Genomic DNA, 16,810 nt, shown 5'->3' with positions numbered 1-16,810 from the left:
AAAAATTCACAGCATATCCACGGGTGAATGATGAAGAGCTTGGGCGAAGCTCCTGAAGCAATCATGGTTACACCGTGAAATCTTCAGTGGTTTCGCACAGCAGTAATCAAAGCGATAGCCCAGTACACCATCAAAGACGTGACAAACACTGTATATATTTACACAAGAAATTTTATTAATCGTAAGTGGTAGCTAGACATGGCTTCCGTTCCCCCTTCATTATAACGGCTTTATGGTCGATGAAGTAATGGATCAGCGATGGATCGTAGTGGGATGTTTGCAAAGACGAAGTAGTGGGCAGGTTGCAAAGGATCGGTGATGGGAGATACTGTTCGGGAGATACTGCCGGTTACGCCTTACGCCGGACGCGTGACAATGTTAGACTAAGAGGAGCTTCGCCCCTAAAAAACAAATTGGTGACATGTCAACCTTTAGATTGAGATGAAAAGAAGACATTGTGATTTTTTGTGTTTTTGATGTGCTGGCTGCCGCGCAGTATTTGTTAACTTTTAAGGTTATCGTTTCTTTCAGTTTATTCTATTAGTTTCCATGATATCCTTACCTTTATACTTATTTTTAATTAATTATCTTTATGCTTTTTTTCTTCATATTTGTGTCAGTAACTGCGCTTGTTTTCGTCGTGTTTACTTAGGTGAGATTCGGACATCGTAACCCATCCCAAAATGTGCATGGAAAGGATGTTGGAAGGCCCTTTCTTTTAAATGAAGCTTCAATATCAATGCCTTTGACAAGCCTCATTATAGTATGTCAAGCGTGCGTAGACGTTAGCACTATGAACTGATGTTTCAAAGGCTTCGCTTTACACAGCCTACGTGGCTGTGTAAAGCAATGCTTCCTTTTACGCTAATTGAAGTAGTGAACGCGCTCCCATTACCTCGACTACGTGTAAAAGCCGCCTGCAGCGCCTCACGACCATTCACCCTGCGTTTCGAAGTGCCGACCTTCAGTTGATTTATTCCAAGTGCCATTTCAACCGCCGTAAAATGTACCGTGCTTGGACACCTCATAAAGCGGGAATCCAACCTCAACCAGAGATCAGATTGGATCTCTGGATCCAACGCGGGTTGCTTCGCTCGAAGCACGGTTGAGAGCACTGAAGTGCTGTAGCACGTGAGCATGGTCGCCTGGTTTTACTTCGTATTTCGCCAGCTTTCTTTCAATGCCGGAAAAAATCACCACGCAGCATGTGCGATGCCACGAGAAATTGGATCGTTCGTTTTGGAATGCCCTCTACAACGTAACGAAAAGCACTTGGCTTTCCTCCAGCAATAATATCTTTACATACTGCAACGCGTTTTTGCAGGATCTTGTAAATGTGCAAGCATGGTTTTGTATCCCGTTGACAGTTAACGTGCTTACCAATGAAATGTTCTTCAAGAACACTCCTTGTAAAGTCAAGTCAATTCAATATGGCTGTTCGCTACATAAAGCGTAAGTAGTGTTCGTTTGCTACATGCGTTTATTTACGCACTGATTATTGCGAATGTTTTCGCTCTGTTTACTTTGGAATTCCTGCATTGGTACGCTATGGACGATAAGTCTGACGGTCTACCCTTGCATGTGAGCACTGCTATTCAAGCGTCTCTCGTCTTGGATTTGGGCGCCTATTTCTTACAAGTTGAAAATTGGACAGGTTTGTCAGATTTCATAACACTGTCGAAGCGCCTAAAGGTGACGACACAAGGACGTAAGACTGATACGACGAACACTCATCCTGTGCTAATAGCGTGAGTTATTGCTTCAATTTTTTTGCAATCTCGGCTGCAAGATTTCCAAAGGAAAACGTCATACAGGAAAAAAATTTGCACCTAAACTCCCAGGACGAATTCTGGAGTAGTGCGTAAGCGTTGTGCGAAAATTCGTCGGTGCAGCTCACAGACTTATTCTTATTTAGGAATATTTTCAGTTGCCCTTGAGCGTTTCCAACAGTTATTTAAAATAGTTTTTTTGCTTCGATCACTCAATTGAGCGCCACATTAAATATGATAAAAACAAAGGTAGGGTAGCTTAGATTTATATGCACATCTTTCTGTTATTTTGTTGTCGCATACTTGGTCACAGGTTGGCCGCTGTGTTGGCTTATTTTAGACGTAGTGGCGGTCTATGTTTCTCGCCCACTCGGAAACTACAACTACGAAGCCTTCATTCAAAGAAAAGTTGAGTGTGCCTCAATTATTTAAGGAACTAGTCAGCTTATTTAAGCAAACCATGGAATCAAGGGAAAATTATGTGCTTACTTCATCACTTCCTACATACAACCGCGGAAAAAGTTAAATCATCGTTGGAAGATTAGGAATTATGAGTTGTATGGGGCCCAGATCGCTTCCTATGCAAAAAACCGGAGACCAGTGAACACGTTTTCATAGACTGCTGGAGTGGAGTGTTTTTTGGGGATATATTACAGATAACTCTAAAAAAGGAGTTACCGCTACATTCGCATGGAATTCGGTTTTTCTCCGTTGAAAATGAAGCTGGCGTACCTTACGACAATATTATGCTCCTGTGCCTGCATAGTATGCGGCAAACCCGAAAGGCCTTTCACAATGCCGATGTGGAAGTAAGACCTGCTCGAGATTACTTTTGCTTATGTGTGTCTCGTTTGGTCTAAATCGAGAAAGTGCAGATGGATGTACCGGAGTGAGTTTCCAGAGTGGATCGTTGTTGCCAGGCTCTGTTTCTACTTTACCAACTATATACTAAATGCTCTAAACTACATGGTAACCTCATAACCCGCTCCCCTCCCCTCTCCCTCCCGCCCGTACTTTCGTTCCCTTTTTTACCCTTCCAGTATCCAGCGCGTACATGGTTCGAAATCTTGGTTTAGTCACTCTTTATGCTCAGCGCAATTGCCACGGAGTACGGCCAAGCAGACAAAGTTTTAAACGAGCGCAACACCACAGCATTCAAGACAACCGCTTAATAATGCCTAGAAATATAATGTTTATAGCACGGAGTAAGAGGTATTGGTCTGTACATTGCCTCACTATTCCTTTTCCCTATTGCATTTCTATTGAGACATTTTGCGCAGTTTTTCTTTGCGCTTGTGTTGAGTATCCGCTTTACTTAAATTGCAAGCAATCCGCAGCTGTACTCCTGTACGAAACATTTGCAACCATGTCGCTTTTTATTTCTTCCCGTCACCCCCCCCCCCCCCCCCGCGTTGAATTCCGACAGAGCGCTTTTAATAGCAACATAAATATTTATGACGACAATGATAATGCCATGCCATTTTGAAAATAAGCGTTCAGTGCATTAACATAAGGCGCATTGTGAGGGCATCACCACAACTATTGTAAGGCCGTCTTACCTTTTTTAATGGGATATGAAACAGGACCGAGGTTTAAGGATCGGTCGAAACGAAACCTCCACTTTGGTATCGAAGAGCCAAGCGACGACCATTTGCACAAGTTCCAGTCTTGGAAATCGCAAGTCAGCAGCTCCGCTGCAATTAATCACGTGAAAAGCATGAAGGATAAAATTGCCTCTGTGGTATTAATGCAACATGCGTTTGCTTTTACCGATTTTTTTGTCATCACTAACACTTTCTTTCCAAACTTCTGTCCCGTATAGCCAAATTTGTATTGTATGATAACGGGTTTTCCAGTGGCTTGAGGAAAAAAATGTCAAAAGAAAAAAAAAATGATCTTTTGCTGACGGACGTAAGAATAATGAGCCTACAAACAGCATTCATTCATTCATTCATTCATTCATTCATTCATTCATTCATTCATTCATTCATTCATTCATTCATTCATTCATTGGTTCATTCGTTCGTTCGTTCGTTCGTTCATTCATTCATTCATTCATTCATTCATTCATTCATTCATTCATTCATTCATTCACTCTTTCGTGCGTTCGATCGTTCGTTCGTTCATTCGCTCGTTTCTGAATAGCGTCAGTGAACAGCTCTAGGCTTCAGTAAAGGCGCACTTTTGTTACATAAACAAGAGAAGAAAAAGCTAGACCTAATGCTAAACAAATTGTGTCATAGGAATGAAGCAAAAGAAATAATAATCGCTATGACCTCTATCCAGAAGAATAGCTTCTGACAACGAAGTAATTCCAGATTACCAGAAAAAAAGATGCCTAGACCGAGACCAACCGTGAATCTCGGATTACATAGCATTTACGTTACAGTGGTAAAATCTGCTTAAAATGCATTTGCATAACAATTTGTTTCTGAATCATGTGCTGCAAAGGAGTTTTATAGTAGCTCGAAGGGGAAGCGACAAAAGTTTCTTAAAAAGGAAGCAGCGAATACTGGGATAGGGACGAATCTGCACCAACAAACCACTACAAGTATTGCGATTTTTTTTTGAAGGGGTCTCCAAACGAATTTGGGGCTTTGTGAAAAAAAAAGACACATTCCACAAACAGAAAACGCCGCTATGAATCTCTAAGCCAAATTCTGTTGTCTTCCGGGTCACGCAGAATTCAATAAGCAGGGCACAGAGCTACTGGCTTCTCAAGCGCCTTAACTTCATACACTGGCCCGTCCCCACTCTCATCGAAGCTTCCCACGGCTGCCCGATTTCATAATTTAGTGTACCGCTGATATTGTCGGATTGCTCACACAAATCAAGAGCGTCGTTTTGGATCAGATGCGCTTCTTACTATTACCACGGTTTATAATAGTTGCTGTGGTTGAATAAATGGGCTGAAGTAATCAAATGTGTTAAGTTTTGATATAAATGAGAGACTTCCATAAGACAAATATATCGTCGGCTGTACGCGGGCGAGAGCGGTAAACTCGGTGCGCCTGCAGTGAATTCATGCGCGCTAAGGCAGTTCAAAATTAGGCAAGGTTTCTTTATCAGAGTGTGTATTACCTGCGCGAAATAAGGAAAACATATGTATAAGGATACTTTCACGCGCAGGAAATGATGTTATGTGTGGTAGCTTGCCGATAGGTATCCAGAAAACGTCGTTTTGAGATATTGTAAATCGTTGCCACTCGTACAAGTATGTTTCACTGGGGCAGCAAATATAGGGACGCTCCAAATAAACATCCTTCACACTGCTTGCTCCAGAAGTAATCAGTTTGTGTGTGTGTGTGTGTGTGTGTGTGTGTGTGTGTGTGTGTGTGTGTGTGTGTGTGTGTGTGTGTGTGTGTGTGTGTGTGTGTGTGTGTGTGTGTTTTGTGGGGGTGGGGGGAGGGAGGGCGGCGGAGTGCTGTGGAGCGTGTGCGTCCACTTCGCCAGCCTTCAGGAAGCAGCCAGCCAGGCCGTTGCTCATAAAGGGCGGTTCGCGCTCAATACTTTGCAAGTGTTCCGCGGCGGCTGATCTTATCGACATGGCTGTAGTCGCTTACAACCTAGGATTAAATACAAGCTGCCCCCCCCCCCCCTCCTTCCTCAGAACTGGGGCGCGCCTGCCATTCATGCATGCCAGAGAGTCGTGCTAGGTGGTTTCCCGTTGGAACTATGAGTGGTTTTTCACAGCTAGTGTAATTATTACTGATATTAGTAATTAAATGTCCGCCGTCCCTACTTAATATATTACGTTTTTCCGAGTAGTCATGTCGGAATCAAGGCACCAATTTGCCAGGAGCGTCATGTTTTTCGACCGAAAGCTAGCGAAATGATGTCTGTACGGGAAAATAATGTGCCTGAAACACGCGAAAAGTGCTAGTCGTCACGGATATTAACAAATACGATTGGATTGGGCGTCTATGGAAACTTTACCTGTCTACGAGATCCTATTTTTACAGCTCAAATTATCGAGCGGACGCGAGAGGCCACGCCTTGTATTTTCTCACTCATGTTGGTGCTGGTGATCACGCGAGGGTTCTTGAGTGGTGTAGCGGTAACGGTGCTCGGCCGCTGAACCGAAGGTCGCGGGTTCGATCCCGGCCACGTGTTGCATTTTGACGGAGGCGAAATGTTAGAGGCCCGTGTACTGTGCGATGTCAGTGCACGTTAAAGAACACCAGATGGTCGAAATTTTCGAAGCCTTCCACTACGGCGTGCCTCATAATTATATCGTGGTTTTGTAAGTAAAACCCCAGATATTATTAACGTCAGTTTTCACACTCCTCGAGGGACACTTGTTCAAGTTTGCCAGTACTCACATGACGCCATACTCGATATGTTCATTATGTGCGAGTGTTTTGATATATCAGGTAGATAAATCTACGACACTCACTCTGTGCAGAGATATAATGCATTGCTATCACTATGGATACTTTGTATTTTAGGGAAACAGTGATTCCCTTTAAAGAAACAACCTGCGTGCGGGGTGATAGCGGTAATGCTGGGGATACCGGGAAGGCAATAGTAGTATGGGTCCTGCATAATTGCTGGTTAGTTTTGTGCTCAGGTGAGTAGGTGTTGCCGGATGTTTGACTTATGCTTAACCTCACAGCGACGGCTCTGTTCTATGCTGCCTACGAGGTATAAGGAGTTGCAGAGTGAGAAGCGGCGCTGCCTTCGCGGCCACCGGTGGTCATGTCGAGCCGCGGCACGCATGCGCTGTAAACAGTGCACGCATGCGCTGTAAACCACCGCGCTCGTACACGAACCGCCCTCACGCTCACTGTTTGCAGCATGCATTATCACGCGCGTATACTACTTCATATTCGTCGCAGATAAAAACAAAATCTGACTAAATATGTTTCACGGCGTTTTCCACGTTACCATTTCATGGCTAGACACTCTGACCAGTTAGCTTTCCGTTGCGCTAAATAAAATTGGTGCCCTAAAAATTGGTTGGGCCCTTTAACTATTAACTACATCTCCTTTTGGGATTGTTGTAACAGTTCATTTTTTTATGCTTTCCTGAATTTATTTTCTGACGGCTTCGCGATGTTGCAGAAAAGTGCTCCTAACTCTATATTTCTTACTCTACTTCGGCGGCTCCTGCCTGTGCAAAAAAGTGAACGTTTTCCGTTCCTTGGTCATTATGATCTCCAAGTAATGGCTTGTTAGTGCGATGGTGTAAAGTGGAGATCAAACAACGCTTTCCGCCTCCACTTTCTTATTTTTGTTGTGTTCAATGTTGGCTACGCATCGCTAGTTTAGGCAACTCTTAGACATCTTAAAATGTTACATAGTTTAATGGAAACAAATACAGTGTGTCTCGCGTGTATGTAAAACACGCATGCTATAACTTTGGTCAGATTGCATAAAAAAAGAGAACTCACTTGGGGAAAGGGCCTCGCTGCCTTTCGGGAAGGTCTCGCACCGATCTTGGTGCACGATTGCGATATCATCCAGTGCGACGAACGCTGGCCTTGAGGGAGGACCGACGGTTGCCCGGAAGATCACCTTTGTAATAGCATTAAACGTGGTGTTAGCTAAGGTTGTATGTTTTCCTTTTCACTTCGAATGCGGTCATCTGAAACGTGGTTCACAAGTCGACGAAACCAACGATACCTTACAAGCGATAAAAATAGGTAAGGAAGTGTCTTATTTTGTGCTCCCAATGCTTAGTAGTCACGTTCGTCTGACGGACAGCTACATTAAAAGCGTTAGCTTTCACTGTTCACGTATACTTAAGCGTGGTATAATACCGCAAAGTAAGCAAAACTATAGCAGTGTCACTATGTATTGCTATATAGTTACGTGGTACGAGAGGAGCGACATAATTCATCGTTAGCATCGAGAGCTTCACACGTGCATAGCGCAGTAACAGGACATTCTTGAAGTAAGGTATTAACGCGTGAATTGTTTAGCAGAAATATTTAGCCTAGAAATAATTTTAAGAAATGTTTGCGTCGTTCGCATGAATGACGTAATTTGCACATATTCTCCCGGAAATATTTATTTATTTATTTATTTATTTAAGTACCTTCAAGGCCCGAAGGCAATGTAGAAGACAGCAGCAACAATACACACAAGAACAGTAGGGAGAGCTGGAAGAAAACTGTCGGCGCCTCCGTTATCCATAGCGTTGCGCGCATTAAAATATAACAAATTGCGCAGTTTACCTTCAGCTCCTAGACTGGTCTGTTAGTGATCCAAAGGATTCAAGCTACCCGCTCAGGAGGTTTGTATGCCTTATCTATGGCACTCATTTTAGCAGCGGAGATGTTTAAGCTCTCCAACTGAATGAAATCCTGCTTGAAGCAAACCAAATAAAGATTGATCTGCTCCAGCGCACTCATCTAAAGACTGACTCTGTGCATCACTTTCGTACCCAGCTGCCTATACTACGCAATAGCTGGCTTTTGAGGAGCAATATTTGAATTTCAACTATTCTGTAATCACATATGGCTCCGTTATAAATGTGAAACGAGAAGTGTGAAAGACCACACGGCGCTTACAATGCACTGAGTTTCTAGCAGTTAGAATATTAGAAATACACTATTCGCATATCTCGAAATACCAGCGGCGTTTTATTTAGGAAATTGCCTGCTTGCGCCTCTCTCGCCCGCATTTCTCTAACAGGGCAATGATTTCGTACCGAAACAGACAGCAACAACAGCAGGATGAGTAAGCAAATAAAAATGAATAGTAAGAAGCGAAAAATCGGAATGAAGGAATTGCAAGTGAGAAATTATTAAAACTATAAACATAGGAATGAAGGCATAGAATATGAAAATACTACGTGAGGATATATTCATGTTTATTGGGCTCGTAGGAGCCTGTCACCTGTCTGTACCCTTTCTGGTACACTATTCTCTCACACACACACACACACACACACACACACACACACACACACACACACACACACACACACACACACACACACACACACACACACACATATATATATATATATATATATATATATATATATATATATATATATATATATATATATATATATATATATATAATATATATATATATATATATATATATATATATAACAAACCCACCTGACGGGCTCCTATGTGCGATATTAATTTTCATGCAGAATATAAACAGTTGCCGTTTCTTTGAAATACACCTGGCTATAGTTTCGAAGCTCGGGTGAGAGAATCTAGGTTGAACGATGCTCTGGTTTCTTTGCCAGACTCAGCCTAATGAAACGAACTGGCAATGATGCGAGGGAAAGCACGCCTCTAAAAAAGGTTGTAATACTGGCGGCTGCTCTTAGGAATTTCTTTCCTCACCCTATTCTTGTGGGGCACGGCGATGCGACCCATCTGCCATCCTGAGGACTCGCCGCTCTTCTGCGTCCACAAAGGAAGATGATCGACTCCCCTCTGAGTAGGGTTGCGAGTCAGCACCTGCAGACCATGCGGACATGTATGGGCAAGAAAAATTCAGTAGTGCGCATGGTGTAAAGAAATATAGTTGAAATAGTATTGAATACAGATGTCGCTGAAAGCCCGCATCTCTCGGAGGTACCAGCTTGCGTGTTTTTTTCACTTTTATAATATTGTGACATCATGATGGGTGTGACATTAGGGACACTGCAATGAGGTGGTCGAATATCTGAAACGGTTCATTGCGGAAAAGCAAAGTTCATCTTTTCTTCCGCGTCTCTCATCGTAACCTTCCTGTTTCGTATGGTACGTTTCTGTTCTCGTATTAACTTTTATTCTTATTACCTCTATTAATGGCCAGAGCACTCGCTCTAAGGTGAGTAACCCAGCCCATAAAAAAAAAAAACGCATGCGCGACGGAATAGGATCAAGCGAATCGTCTGCTGCGTATTCGCTTCAACTCGCCGTTTCCTTTTTTTTTCCAGTAACTACATGGTAAGTGATATACTGCAGTTACTGATCTCATGATCGCAGCAAGCATGATATCACGAGATATCACGAGTATTTCATGAAACACGAAGTTAAGCCATATAATGCATATATGTATGTATCTCTTGAAGGAAGCGTCATGCAGCGACCACAGTAAAATGGCCTGTAAAATAAAATTATCTATTGTTCACAAAGCAAGGTACATAACGGGCCTCATGTCTAATAATCACAAGCATTTGTCTATGGCAGTATTTAGTGACATGTACAAAGACACAGTTTTACAAATGGGCTATAGGCATCAGAATAGTACTTTCTTACTCTGGTACCCATTCTGAAAGTGCTGGGCATTGCTAAGTCTGTGCGTACGCCAATGTACCTTCAGTTCTGTCTCGTCTCCAGAGATGATGTACCAAAACTCTGCGCACTGTGTTATCTTGCTGCTAGAGGAAAGAATCTCGCTGACAAGATTTCCTGTTTCTCCGCTTGTCCGCTCGTAGTTGCTGAAGAAAACGTATGAGCCTGGGAGAAAATAAAGAAGGCCTACTTGTATAAAACGGCGTGCAAGACCACCTGATTTGAAAGAATATTTGTCTTAAAGCACTCGCATGAAAATATAGGAACATTGCGAAAGTCTGGAAATATAGTTAGATTAATAACGCATCCACTTGCACACATGAAAAAGATTTCGAAAACACTTACAGCGAAATTTGGGCGCATAATAGAGATATTACTATGCCACGGTCTGAGCGTTCGGAGTAACGGCTAAACGTTGCATACTGAGCGCAATTTTGCACGTCGCAAAACCTTGCAAGTCCCAAAAGTAGGGAGAGCTGAAAGAAAACTAGCGGCGCCTCCGTTATCCATAGCGATGCGCGCATTAAAATATCTTATAATAAATTGCGCACTTTACCTTCAGCTCCTAAATTGGTCTGTTAGTGATCCAAAGGATTCAAGCTACCCGCTCAAGAGGTTTGTACGCCTTATCTATGCCACTCACTTTAGCAGCGGACATGTTTAAGCTCGCCAAACCTCTGTGTCGCCTCGGCAAGAGACTGCCTAGCTATTGGCCTGGTGTGCGACCGATGGCGGCGCTGCGAACGGCGCCTGTATGACGTCAGAGCGAGGATTCGCGCGCTTTCGTCTGCTACGTAGGCCCAGCGCCGTGTTGAAACCGCCGTTGTGGTAAATCTCAACAAAAAAGCAGTTCAATTGGTTATCTTGCGTATGGTGGCTACTGACGCTGTTCGAACAACCGTGGGACTGCTTTTAACATTCATTTAGAACTACAAATCTTTGTTTTTTAGAACTGCGGCCGCTTGTCGCCGCGGCGAGTGCTGCGCAATGGTGAAGTACTGCTCTGTGCCTCAGTGTACTTCGTCCGCTCGTGAAAAAGGCGTTAGCTTTCACAACTACCCTAAGGAACCAAAGCTGAAGAAGAAGTGCATCGCAAGCTCAGAATGGGAAAGCGCCCCACGCCTTCATCGACCGTGTGCAGCAAGCACTTCGCGGACAGTGACTTCTGCTACCCACCGTACGCGCGACTCTTAGGTAAGCTTGTGAGCGTGTTTAAGCGCCCCACCAATACTTAAGGCGTTTATTGCACGCAGGCTATAAGCATAGGCGACTTACACCAGGTTTGGTGCCGTTCCACAACCTGCTTATCACAATGTCATAAGCGAAACCTGTTGCCGCTGTTTAGTGCACATTCTCTAAAAGAATTCACCTGAGGCAGTGCAGACGCTTTTTTAAAAGCGTAGCTCTTTAAGCTTTTCGTTAGGCTGCGTGGCGTGAAACTGGACCCAGCTTGCCTTTGCCGCGTTAATCTCATGGCCCTGTGCGTGGTATAATCAGCGATTAACTATTTGTTACATTCTAATACCCATGCGACGGCCCTGTGCGGTATTAATAGGAACTACGACGTAATACCGTTCTCAGTGAACCAACATTACGGGACAAACTGCGATCACGGGCATCGCCAGGGGGGTGTGCAACAAGGCGGCACTTGCGCACTTGTTTGCAGGACGAAAGCAGCGGCGGTGATGCGATCTCCGTTGACGGCCTCGACCACGCATTCAACAACGTGGCCTGCGTCGTACACTGCCTCACCCTCGATGAGGCACCGCAACCTTTCACAAGCTTTATCTGCATACTTGTAGATGCTGGAGAAGGGCACGCTTATTGAAATATCGAAAGCACCACCCAAACTAATAAGTATCCTACGGCGGAAACAAGAAAACGAGCGAGAACACTCACACATAGTTTCACTTTCTAACCAGCAATGCGGCCGGTGGTATCGGCGCACTCGTCGTCCATCGGGGGGATTTCTTGGCCCTGTCGATTGGGCCGCAACTAAAACAAGCTCAAGATTACACTCGAAAACATTCGTTGCAGGCGTTAGTTGACCGTCGCGAGGCTGTTCGTTCGACATAGTTCCCGCCTGAAGCAGACGATCCGCATACAGGAGCAGCGGCTGCTGCAGAGCGGTTGAGAGCGGAGCCCCCGCTCTGACGTCACACGCGAGAGGGCGCCACTCCAAGATCTCGAGGCGAATAACGGTACCTCGGGTTGCCCAGCAACCCCCTGGCACAGCTGGACGTTCCTTGTCCAGCTTGGAAACCGCTTACATGACCACGTAACAACTACTCACGCGACATGTTCGCGCCAAAAACCAGTAAGAACAAGTCACGTGGAATGTTCCTACCAAAATCACGTAACGAATAGTAACCCGACCTCTTTGCTAGCACAAACACTACCTTCGCGGTTGGTTGAGCTTTGCGCCATCAGTGCAAGCTGCGTAGAAAATTTTTTTCGATTCTCCTTTCCCAAGGAGGAGGACGAAAAGAAAAACGAAAAGACAGGGATGTTAGCCAGTTCTCAGACCGGCTGGCTACCCTGTGCTGGGGAAAGGGAAGAGGGAGTGAAGCCTTCAGTGTAGGGCAAGCGCTTCCCTTCTAAATCTCCCTCCTTTTTGTCTTTATGTTTCCTTCCTCCCTAGATAATCGTCAAAATCGTTCCTTGGCCCTAAAACCACACCCCATCTTTGCGAAGTAGTGGTGCGACTTCCCCTCGTAGAGGTAGGCCTTTACTTAAAATATACACATCTTAACATTACCCCTTGGCCCTAGTGAAAAGTTTGGCCACATTAATACAAGATGGCGTAATTTTCCTGCTCATTACGTTTCTGTTCGTTCGACAAATAAATCAGGTAACACCTGCACTTTGGCGCATAAATCTCCCGTTTACTGTGCGTGTAAAGCCTCGTTGATTTACCTAAACGATTTCGCTGTTGAGGTCAATCAAGGTCAACAGTGGCTTCATTGTGACGAGAATGAAACGTTCATGTAATAATCAAGTCCGAGGATAAAATTTGTAGCATACTGGTCAAAATGATTCAGCATCTCTCCAGTATGTTGTTACAAGCAACTTGCCTGAGAAGAAGACACATATGGGCACCCAATTACTGAATGTCACTGGCACTGAACCCTAATTTCGCGCAGAAACTGGCCATATCGCCAACAGGCCACAGCATTTGATACAAAATTGAAATATCGCTTGATAAGGCTTCAAACTGCACCGATTATCAAAACTTATGCGCACCTATGAACACAAGAGAAAATTGATCCGCCCATTCAATGAATAAAAAAATTCAACAGATCCCACGCCTTGTGGGAACCGTTTTCATGCGAAGCAGGTAGGCAGTAGTTCTACGCTGCATTTGTTGGCTTCGAGGCAAGCGTTACGAGGTGGATGGACGTGTTCCTGTAAGTGTAGTGGTAATGTGCACATCGTGGGCTCACCAGGCACGCCGACTACGCTGACGTTTAAATGGTAAGTTGTGGTCTGACTTAGTATAAGCACTTACGTTAGAGCACAGACGTCTGTGTTATCGGAACCAAGTCCACAACGCGGTGCGATGTTGTGAATGTCATATGTAACTTTCGTTCGCGTATTCCTCAGGAGTCGAGCAACGCTTGAATATAGCTTGCTGAATCATAGGAGTACAAGTGTAATGTTCATTACACCATTATAAAAGCGGAGCCAACACTGGAAGCACAATTGACGCTAAAGCGACATGAAAACTGTATCGTAGGAGTATATACATAGTGTTTATTGTTTTGTTATAAAATTAGATAGCCAGTACTACAACCACAATTCACGTTGCACCGACATTACGCCTGTATAGCATCTTTTCCAAGGCAGTTCGAAGACCTGGCATGGGTCTGTGGTAGAACAGCTGACTGCCACGCACAATGCTTGGATTGGATTCCTGCTGGGATCCTTATTTTTATTCTTTGAATTCGTCGGATCAATGCTGCCGGTGTCGGTTTCGCATAGCGCTCTCGCAATAATTACCAACATCTAATCGCGCCGTTCCTGGGTGTACATAACCTGTCAATCACCCATGGCGCATACCCGTATAACGTGGCTCGTGGTATGCGGGTGTGAGCCACACGTGTCTGGAGGAAAGGGTTTGACTAAGTACGCGGCAGGATTTTCACGTCATTCATGTTATGACCCGACAGTCATATTTGTCAAGCCCTCTTGCCCTCCCATGCCAATTTTGGACTGCACTAAGTTAAAGGGATACTGAACAAAAATTTGAAAAATCTACGAAAACACTTGCATTCGACTCGGACGACACGACCGTTCCTATAAACAGCGTTTATTTCACGTAATTTCGAGCAGTTGGCCGTATTTTTAGTGGAATGTGAGAGCGCGGCGGCTGCACGCCAGTGCGCTTGTCGACGGCTGTGACGTCGAATGCTCCAGCAAGAGGAGGGCAACCGGCACGCTCTCTCCTGCCCTGCTACTTCCCTTTCTCCACCTCTCCTCTCAAGAACCGAGGGTGGCTCGGGGTGGCTGGTGTGGCGCTGAGCCTTGTCCCCTTTTCACTACATGGGAGACAAAGTAGCTATTCTTCCTCAAAAACCACTACAACTACCGAGCGTGTCGCAAGCGCGCAAAGATGCAAGGTGCGAGTGACAATGGTTCCACGAGCGGTGGTTGCGACTCCGTGTTCGACAGGCCTCCAAAACGCATGCGCCAAATACAACCATGTGCGTGTGACCCTTCTGCTTCTTCAAGCGACAGCGAGGACGACGAGCCAGACGAGCCGCGATAGCCCAACGTGGGTGGGCAGCCGGGACCAGCAATTTATACAGTGACTCATAGTCACTATCGTCGAAGTGTTCGGAGCACAAAAAGTCACGCTTTGAAGGCAGCCATGTTGGCTGCGATGGGCGCGCAGCGCGAATCCATATCCTTCGAAACTTCGGCTCTGTCGGAAAGGTATGACAGGGCTTGTCTCTCTCGACGCTGCTCTTCGCACACCCTAGCGCAGAACAGCGTAAGGCATTCTGCGTTGCGCCAGGTGTTTCACCGTTCACATTACGTAGCAGCACACAACACAAACGGCAAATTTGTAGACGTGGGCGCAAGCTCCGCTCGAGAAAACAAATATACGGCTGAGAGCGCGGCAATGGCGTCGTTGGCTGCCGGTTGAGAACACGCACGGAGAACACCTTTCCGACTTTCCTCCGTAAAAGCACGTTTTGAGTGAGACGCGCGGCCGCGCATTGCGGCTTGCGATGTCGATTGGTAAGCGGTCTTGCAGCGAGCACGGTTGGCGAGTCAGTATCCGCCGGGTTTTGCGTCACTTCCTCTCTAGTTCGCGGCACAGTCGCTAGACGCGCCAATTTGCGAAAAATGCACTAAATTCATTATTTTCTGCTAGTTTCTGGCTGAAATGAAGGTTGTTGCAACAAATTTCAGCACCCAATCTTTCAATTGGGCCATTTATCTCGGCGGCGAAAATTTTGTTCAGTATCCCTTTAAGGAGGTGATCACGAGAGCACCCAGACGTAGGCGGCTAGACAGACAGATAGATAGATAGATAGATAGATAGATAGATAGATAGATAGATAGATAGATAGATAGATAGATAGATAGATAGATAGATAGATAGATAGATAGATAGATAGATAGATAGATAGATAGATAGATAGATAGATAGATAGATAGATAGATAGATAGATAGATAGATAGATAGATACGCTCAAACTGCCTTGGGTTCGGTAAGAAATGCTTCGCATTAAAAAAACATCCTAATGCGCATGAATTTTATCATGCCTACATGGGTGCGCATGACTTTTCCATCTCGCATGATGACCTGTCAACATACATTTTGTTTCTTTAATGTTTTCATACATTATGTGCCCTGCTGAGAAATACTGCCAGTTTCTGTGCACAAACAGGTTCGTTGCTTGTGCCAGTTTCTGTGCACAAACAGGTGTGATGCAGTCGGCGCTTATATGTGTTTTCCTTTTTTTCTCTTCATCCCAATCTGTCGCACTGCATGCAATCAAGTACAAGCTATCTAGTCCAAGTCAAAGTTACACTGGTGTCCACCACCGCGTTTCTTAGAATCATGTTGGTTTTCACTCTCGGTTATTGCATAACAAGGCTTCAGTGCACGTGTGTGTTTTGTTGCTTTGGAATTTCCTCATAATTAGCGCTTACTGGACGAATTAGTTCCCGGAGTTTAGCGCCACCAGAAAATTGACATTTTAATTTCATCATTTACTCATGTGAAATACAGTCGTTTACTGAAATAGCAGAGAATGAAGATGAAATATCTACATTTCTGATCCCCATTCCATATGTAGAGTCCCTATAGGAAAGGAACTGTGAAGAGCCAGAAGGGGGAAAGAAAACGTAGAAAATAAATATGATCGAAAATGTAGCTTATGGAGAACTTCTATGCTTAGAGATAGGGACAAAAATCGGCATTGTTGATTTACGCGCTCTCGAACGCAGCACAATGCTTTGCCGGGTGCTCGCCTACTATAGTCCGCGACAACTTTTCTTGGCACCACTGTGGAAGCTACAGAGCCAAAGCGCCTGCATGCGCGCGCGCCAAGAAATAGTACCTATATTTATTTTCTAATTCGAAAAGTTACCTCGCTCGAATAAATAAAGATTTCTTCATTATAAAAAGAGAACGAGTATGGGAAGCCATTCGTGAAAAAATGTTATTGTAAACTTCAAGTTTGTTTCTGTCGTTATTTTTTGGACATCACCACGCTTTCCTCACGCCTGCACCACATTTTCCTCACGCCTGCTCTCTCAGAGTCCCAGTAAACA

The 16,810-nt window shown here is 44.6% G+C and overlaps 1 long non-coding RNA gene across 1 annotated transcript; it reads right to left on the bottom strand.

Moving 5' to 3' along the window:
- Nucleotides 1–3,327: 3,327 nt before the first annotated feature.
- Nucleotides 3,328–9,205, bottom strand: LOC125757245 (uncharacterized). The gene is made up of 3 exons (XR_007415168.1): nt 9,083–9,205; nt 7,163–7,286; nt 3,328–3,463 (listed from the first exon to the last, which is right to left on the bottom strand). It is a non-coding gene; the product is annotated as an uncharacterized LOC125757245 (long non-coding RNA).
- Between the last annotated feature and the right edge of the window lie 7,605 nt (nt 9,206–16,810).

The sequence above is a fragment of the Rhipicephalus sanguineus genome, chromosome 2 (genome assembly GCF_013339695.2).
Source record: "Rhipicephalus sanguineus isolate Rsan-2018 chromosome 2, BIME_Rsan_1.4, whole genome shotgun sequence".
NCBI lineage: Eukaryota > Metazoa > Arthropoda > Arachnida > Ixodida > Ixodidae > Rhipicephalus > Rhipicephalus sanguineus.
The sequence above is the reverse complement of the archived record's forward strand: the minus strand, read 5'-3'. Positions and strand labels throughout refer to the sequence as shown.